We start from the raw sequence: 7760 nt of genomic DNA on the forward strand, positions 1-7760 counted from the left end.
GTGAAATGTTAAAATAGATAAAATAACTTTTTAAATTTCCAAAAGTTAAATTATTTAGAAACTTTGATGTGAATACTCTTAACCACTAGCATTTCATTTGGATGGCATGAGTGTGATTGCATATGCCACTGGTGATAGGATAAGATGAGAATAATTTTCCTCTTAAAAAAAGATATAAATTATTTAAATTATGCATATGTGGTGTTAAATTTAACATATATATGGATGACAAAATGAGCAAATTGATAAGGGTATTAAATGCTATAATGGACATTGCAAATTTCAAACTAAAGGAATTATCACGTTTGCCAATAGTTTGTAACTCAACTGGTTGGTACTTTCTAGTGTTTTTAAAACAAACATTCTAGATTCAAATCCTCACTACTCCGTTATAACTATCGAATTATCACAAATGAACAATCATGTTTGAATTAGCTTATTTGAATACTTATTTTAAATTAAAATAAAATAAACAGGAAAAAAGTACAGTTATACATGAAAAAAAAAAAAATTAATGTTTAAAAAAAAATCAAAGGCTATACTTTAACTAATACCACATCATAAAAAACATTTACAACCGTTGAGGTGGAAAGTTGTTGTTAATAAGTTCAAAAGTGATGTCAATAATAGCTCCAAATGAGAATAAAAAATTTTCAACTTAATTATTATAAAAGATGTAATAAAAGTTTTTGATAATGCAATGTTACTATAATTAATACATTAACTCAAATTTAATCGAACCAAAATGTTCACTACAAAGAACTTGTCTTTTTAATATTTTCATTTGAAATTGTTTTCTAAATCAACGTCCTTAAAACAATCATTAACATTTCCTAAAATCAATTATAAGTTTATTGGAACTTGTAAACCCAGTAATTTGACTGAAATGGTCAATGCCACTTTGAGTAAAGTTTAGGTCTAGTGCACCAGACCCATCAGACCAAAACCTCACGTTACCAATTTTATACCATTGTACTACGGTTGTAGATGAAACGTCGGCTTCAATTCTTCATGACTGGTGGGGTTTGATAAAAAAAGAAGAAAAGTCCTCTATATGTATAAAGTCCTATATATATATATATATATATTTTTTTTTTTTTATGAACAATAAAAGTCCTATACTGTCATGTCAGTGTCAAAAAAATATTGAATCCGCGTATGAACTGAACCATCTAAATTATATCCATGTATCTGTATTTCCAAAATCTTAAATGACTTAATAATAATTAATTAAGGTCTAATTCTTTTCTTTCATTTTTTTGAGAATAAATTCATCAAACTTTTATTAAGGCGAGGTCTAATTCTTAAATAACATTGTCTTGGACCGACAATCATAGAATCAATGAAGAAAATTGAATTACTCTTAACTCACATCAGAGATAAGAACAAATTTAAAAATAGAGACTTTTTATTTCCTTTGATATAATGTTTTTTTTTTTTTTGAGATAATTGGTTTAATGTTTCAAAACTACTTTTTGTTACATTTTTTATTCAATGTTTCAAGAATACCTTTCTCAAAAAAAAAAAAAAAAAAAAATGTTTCAAGAATACTATTTGTTTCATTTGGTTCAATGTTTTGAGATTTTTCCTTTCTCTCACACAAAAAACTCTTTGCATTTCCATTCCTCATTTCACTTCTACTCTTTTATATACACATGCCCACAACCTTTCATGTCATCTCATCTCTAATACATTAAAAAAAATGATGTCATTCACCTTGAACCTTTCAACGACATCTACATAACTCCAACATTGTGGTACCATTTGATTCTAACTTGTTTGAATAGGCTATGACCAAGGAAGATGGCTTGCATTTTTTATTTAGTGACGGTAGATTACGGTTTTGATGTTGAAGTTGGATGTTATGGATTTTGTGAAGGTTGTGATTTGCTTTGAGTCTTTGGGTGTTGGGGATTTTGGTTTGGGAAAGTCATGAATGTATTTTGTTTTAGAACTAAAGAAAAAGAAAAAGAAACTTTCTAATTGATTATTTATTATTTGTTTTTTTTTTTTTTTGAAATTTTGTGTTAGAACTCATAATTTGTAGGTTTCTTTGTAAGTTTTTTTTTACTACTATTTTGTGTGGTATAAATAGTGATGATAAAAATAAAAATTGATGATGATTTTAAAGTATTTTTCATTTTTTTAAAGGATATAGAATCCCAACTAAAAACAATTAAATTTTGATAAATGGATATGTTTTTAGCCAAAAAACTTTATTTAATCACGTTGTGTTTATGTTGATACTTACAAATGAATTTCTTAATTTCATTAAGATAATGAATTGGGTGTTTGTAATTGAGGTTTCCATATTTGATTGTGAGAATAGAGTGGTTGAGGAAGTGTTTGGGAAGGTGCTTAAATTTATGTAATTTTAGAATATAAAAATATTTTATGCTTTAAGTTCTTATTTTTAGATTTCAAAATCATTTAATTAGTTTAAAAAATAAGATATAATTTTAACGATAAATATTATAATATGTTATAGTCTTATAGTGTTATACAATTTTTTAAAATAAAATATGAATTAATAAAATCAAGTTTCAAAGTATTCAACAATATTGTGGACAAATATAAATATTATACAACAAAATAAGTATTATATATAGTTCTTAATATACATAAAAATGATTTTAAATGAAATTGTAAGACAGTCTGTGCATTGCACGAGACATCATCTAGTTTTTCATAATAATTGAGTTTCTAAGTTTTTATTAGTTCTGTTACATATCATTAACATCACTTTTAATAATAATAATAATAATAATAATAATAATGTCAATGATGGTTTTAAAAAAAAAAATTTATGTTAATAATAGGTCCAAATGCATCTTTCAATCATCTATTGTTAGCAATTTGCCACTTTGATAGTTTTGGGAGGAAATTATACTTTATTACCCTAAACTACACCCCCTATTACACTTTGCATTTTAAATTTTTCGAATGTACGTTTTGCACCCCTAAACTATAATCATTACAACATTTTACACCCAGACATCAAATTTGTTGTTAACTTGGATAGAATAATATGACATTGAGTGAAAAGACCTAATAATTGCCCCTCTTTACAACCCTTTAACAAATGATAAATTACACTTTACCACCATAAACTATACTCTTTATTACACTTTATATCCTAAATTTTGAATTTCCGTTCAAGTTAACAACAAACTTAAAGTCGTGATGCAAAGTGTAACAAGGGTTATAGTTTAAAGTGCAAAACGTGCATTTGAAAAGTTTAGGATACAAAATGTAATATATAATATAATTTAAAGTAGTAAAGTATAATTTTCCCATAATTTTGAAATAATTTGTTAAAATTCTTGTGGCCCTAGAGTTATTAATTCCTAAATTATTTACTTATATACGTTTACTTAAGAAACCAAATTAGATTTTAATTTGCACTTTCATAATTTGTCATGTGTGCCACTTTGTTAATTTGTTTGTCTTTTTTATTTACTTATTATTTATAAATAAAAAAATAAAAAAATTTGGGCCGTGTACCCTTTTTTTTTTTTAATGTAATGGTGTGTATCAAAAAAAAAGAAAAAGGTAATACTAAAATTAGTGCCACCTAAGCATTCAATTAAACACATAGGATACAAATGAATGGAAGTGGAGAAAATGACCTAAAGTTTAGGTTTACAATAATTTAGGAATGAGAGGAGGGTGGGGGACAACTTTTAAATGGACGATGAACACAACGGTCTACAGTATTTTAAAGCTTGAATAATTTGAATGCTGTTGGTTGAAACAAAAGTATACTACCACTTTTCCTGCTCCACTTTATACTCGACTAATAAAAACTTGTCATGTATTCACCTAATTAATTTGTAGTATTTAATTAATTAGGTGAATACGTGACAAGTTTTTGTTGGTGGAGTATAAAGTGGAGTAGGAAAAGTGAGACAGAAGATTTGGATTCCAACTAGTAAGCCATCTGCTGACTTCTACGATGACGGTAAATTACAGTTTACCACATTAAAGCTTTTAGTCATTACATTTGACTCCCCAAAGTTCAGACTTAAAAAAGAAATCGTTAAGAGTTCCATCTAAAACTGTCCAATGATTTTATTTTAATTCAAAGGGTCAAAATGTAACAATTGAACTGTTCATAGCACTAAATTGTGATAGAACCACAAGAGGTAAATTTGTTAATTTAAGTAGAATCCTAATAATTTCATTTGAGTTTACAACATTTTTATATATAACTGTTGATGTGGCAAATTTTTACCAGATCTTATCAAGATCCAGTACTAACATCACTTTTTTACTTAATAATAACTACTTACCACGTTAGTAATTTGTGAAAAAAATTGTAGAGTAGTTTGTACCTTTAACATTTTTCATTTCATTTTAATCACAATTTTAGGGGGTCAAATGTAATGGTGAGTTCTAGTCAATTCAATATGTAAAACTTATTGTTGTCGAACAAATGACCTAAATTTGAACCATGCTTACACAAAAAAGAAATCTATTAGTATTTTGGCCTAATGGTAAAGATCAATCATATCAAGAAACTCATTCATATTTTGACATGTTTGTAAAGAATAATTATCATGGAGCAAACATTAACAAATTTCAAATCTTATCTATTTATTAAAAAAAGACATAATAAATTGTAATAGAACCAAATCACATAAATACAAATTGTATTTTCTGTTAGAATAATTAATAATAGGTTATGAAAAGCATGCATGGAAGGACCGGACACATTCAAAGGAATAGTCACATAGGCAATAGTTTTGAAGAGGACTTCAAATCTTCAACAACGAGAATATTCCAACATTAAATTTCATTTGGTCCCTACAGACTTTAAAGCTTCAAGATATGTGTTAGAGATATATGGACCAAATTTCATACTATCAACTCTGAAATAAAAAGTAAAAAGGGAGAACAATGATTCAGTAGATTATAGAATTCCATTGGTTGAAACAAAAGTATCACATGATTCACGGAGATTCTGGCCCTTTACCCTTAATTTTTAAAAAAATTGGCAATATGTCTCAGTTTGCAAACTATATAGGAGCGTGCCCCTGTTTTGATACTCGATTATCATAAAATCGAGTTCAATTAAATACTCGATTTGTAGAAAATCGAGTTATGCCCGATCAAACTTAAAAAAAAAAAAAAAAAAAAAAAAAAAAAAAATTGTATGGAACTCGAGTTTCAGGAAATCGAGTTCCACGCGAAAAAAAATTTTATAAGTGTAATCACCCCATATTGAGGGAGCCCTATAGTCGCGTTTTTAATCCCTATAGTGACGTTTTAAAGTCCTATAGCAGCGTTTTCCTGCAAATTTTTTTAAAAGTGTGATTGGCCTATATTCAGAGTGCCCTATAGTGGCGTTTTTAAGCCCTGTAGTGACGTTTTAAAGTCCTATAGCGGTGTTTTCCTGCAAAAAATTTTTGTAAGTGTAATCGCTCTGTTCTGGGAGCCCTATAGTGGCGTTTTTTAAGCCCTATAGTGACGTTTTAGGGCCCTATAGCGGCGTTTTCTTGCCAAAAAAATTTTATAAGTCCCCATACCAGGTTCAAGGGGCCCTATAGTGGCGTTTTTAAGCCCTATAGTGACGTTTTGGAACTCGACTTCCCTAAAATCGAGTTCTATGCTTTTTTTTTTTTTTTTTTTTTAGTTTTATTCGGCGTAACTCGATTTTCTATGAATCGAGTATTTCTTTGAAACTCGATTTTAAGTTAATCGAGTATCGAAACAGGGGCATATCCCTATATAGTTTCGAAACAGGGGCATATTGCTAAATTTTTTGAAAATTAAGGGCAAAAGGCTAGAATCTCCCATGATTCACATGTAAACACAAAGTAGGTCATCTGGTGTATTGTCTTGTTCTGTCATGGAGTAATCAAAAAGGGATAATAATAATAATAATAATAATAATAATAATACAATTATTGTTATTATTATTATTAGCTAACTTTAATATATATATATATATATATATATATATATATTTATAACAAAGACACTTGACTTTCGATTGACATTTTGATATTTAAAAAAAATTAGCATTTGAGGCCTCAGAATTTTATACATCATTATTCTATTATATAATTTTATAATTGTTTTGGTATTCTACTCTATTTTTGACCATTCATTGAAATCTTACCATACTGCTTGGTTCCAATCCAAACTTACCTCTTCTCAACTCCAAGACTTAGGCATCACAAGGGTTTCTGACCTTATAGACAACTCCTCCAGAGTATGGAATCTACAATTAATTATTGAACCAGGTCTAAAATTTTGAGGAAGCCAAGCAAATCAGCTCAATCCCCATCTCAAAAATGTGGGGGAAGACCAGCTCATCTGGCCCCCTTTATTTTTCTGGCACATATACTGTCAAGAAGGGATACCAACTGATAATAGAAACTCTAATCAAGATACAAACTACAATACAGACCAAAGAAAAATTTGGAAACACCTCTGGAATGTTGGCAGCAATGGAAGCAATACAACAGGAAATTGGGAGGGGAATCACAAGCATGATGATTCTAACCAAGGCTGACAAGGAAGCACCATATAATCTGGAGAGATTCAATCCTAGAAGAAGACATCAATCATTGGAAAGATGCAGGAAGAGCAATAGGGTGCATTGTAGTTAATGATTTGCTAATGGATCATATTAGAAAATGGGCTAACCAAACTGCTTGTTTTTGTATAAACCATGTGGAACCGTAGTATGTGTTATCTTTTGTGGTGAAAAAAAAAAAAAAAAAAAAAAGAAGCTTTACATGCCGGAAACAGGTGTGCTTGTGTATGTGTTCGATTATACAGACTAGGTTCTAGATCAAGGACATTGGTCCTTCAACAAATTTGCTGGTCTAGCAAGGTAACCATTTTTGTACAGACAAAGCTTCCAGCTTAAATTTTTTAATTTGTGTAGCAATGGAAGTTGTGGGGGTAAAGTTCGCCAGTAAACTGTGGGCCATGGTACCTGTACAAAGCCCAACCATAATAAGAAGCGAAAACACGGACAGAGGACCCCCAGCCCAATCATGTTGGGCCGGGCTTGTTTAAGGGGCGTCCGAGGAGGAGTGCCTCCTCGGACGCACCAAACGGGAAGTCCAATTCACACCCTTTACATGGAGAAAGGTCATCCAAAATCAAAGGAAAATGCAAGACGTTTAGGGGGCAACCACAACTGCCGCATTAAATGCAAGGAAGCTACTTTTCCAACCGCATTAATGTGGAAAGGACAGGAGAACAGTATTATCTTGGCCAGTGCAACTCACAGAAAAGAAGGAGGATGTCCTATGGGACAGGCACTCAAGTAGAGGCCCAGATGATAAACAAGTGTAGGGTCATTATCGTTTGAAGGATGCTATATAAGAGAAGAAAATCCCCATGACCAAGGGAGCGGAAGCGGGGGAGCAAAAAGTAAGAAAAGAAAAAGGAGAGAAAGAGAGAGAAGTTCTGCAAACAAAGCAGAAGATATTGTCCCATGAACTGTAGTCCCAGGAAATTTAATAAAACATCCCCACGTTTAAATGGTTGCATGGCTTACTAACAGTTACGTTTACTCTGTTTAGACCTAGTTCTACGACCCACTCTCTACAAATTCATTGTTGAGGGTCTTTTGGGCCAGAATCGCCTGCGTGCTGGGCTTGGGCCCCAAAATCCGCCCCTACAATTGGCGTCATCTGTGGGGAGAATTTGTGTCTCGACAAGTGAACAGTAAGAAATGGAAGGATCAGGCCCGCGCCAAACCGGACGTGCAGATTCTCAACGGCAGGACAATTTTTTAA

Source organism: Quercus lobata, chromosome 4 (assembly GCF_001633185.2).
Source record: "Quercus lobata isolate SW786 chromosome 4, ValleyOak3.0 Primary Assembly, whole genome shotgun sequence".
Classification (NCBI taxonomy): domain Eukaryota; kingdom Viridiplantae; phylum Streptophyta; class Magnoliopsida; order Fagales; family Fagaceae; genus Quercus; species Quercus lobata.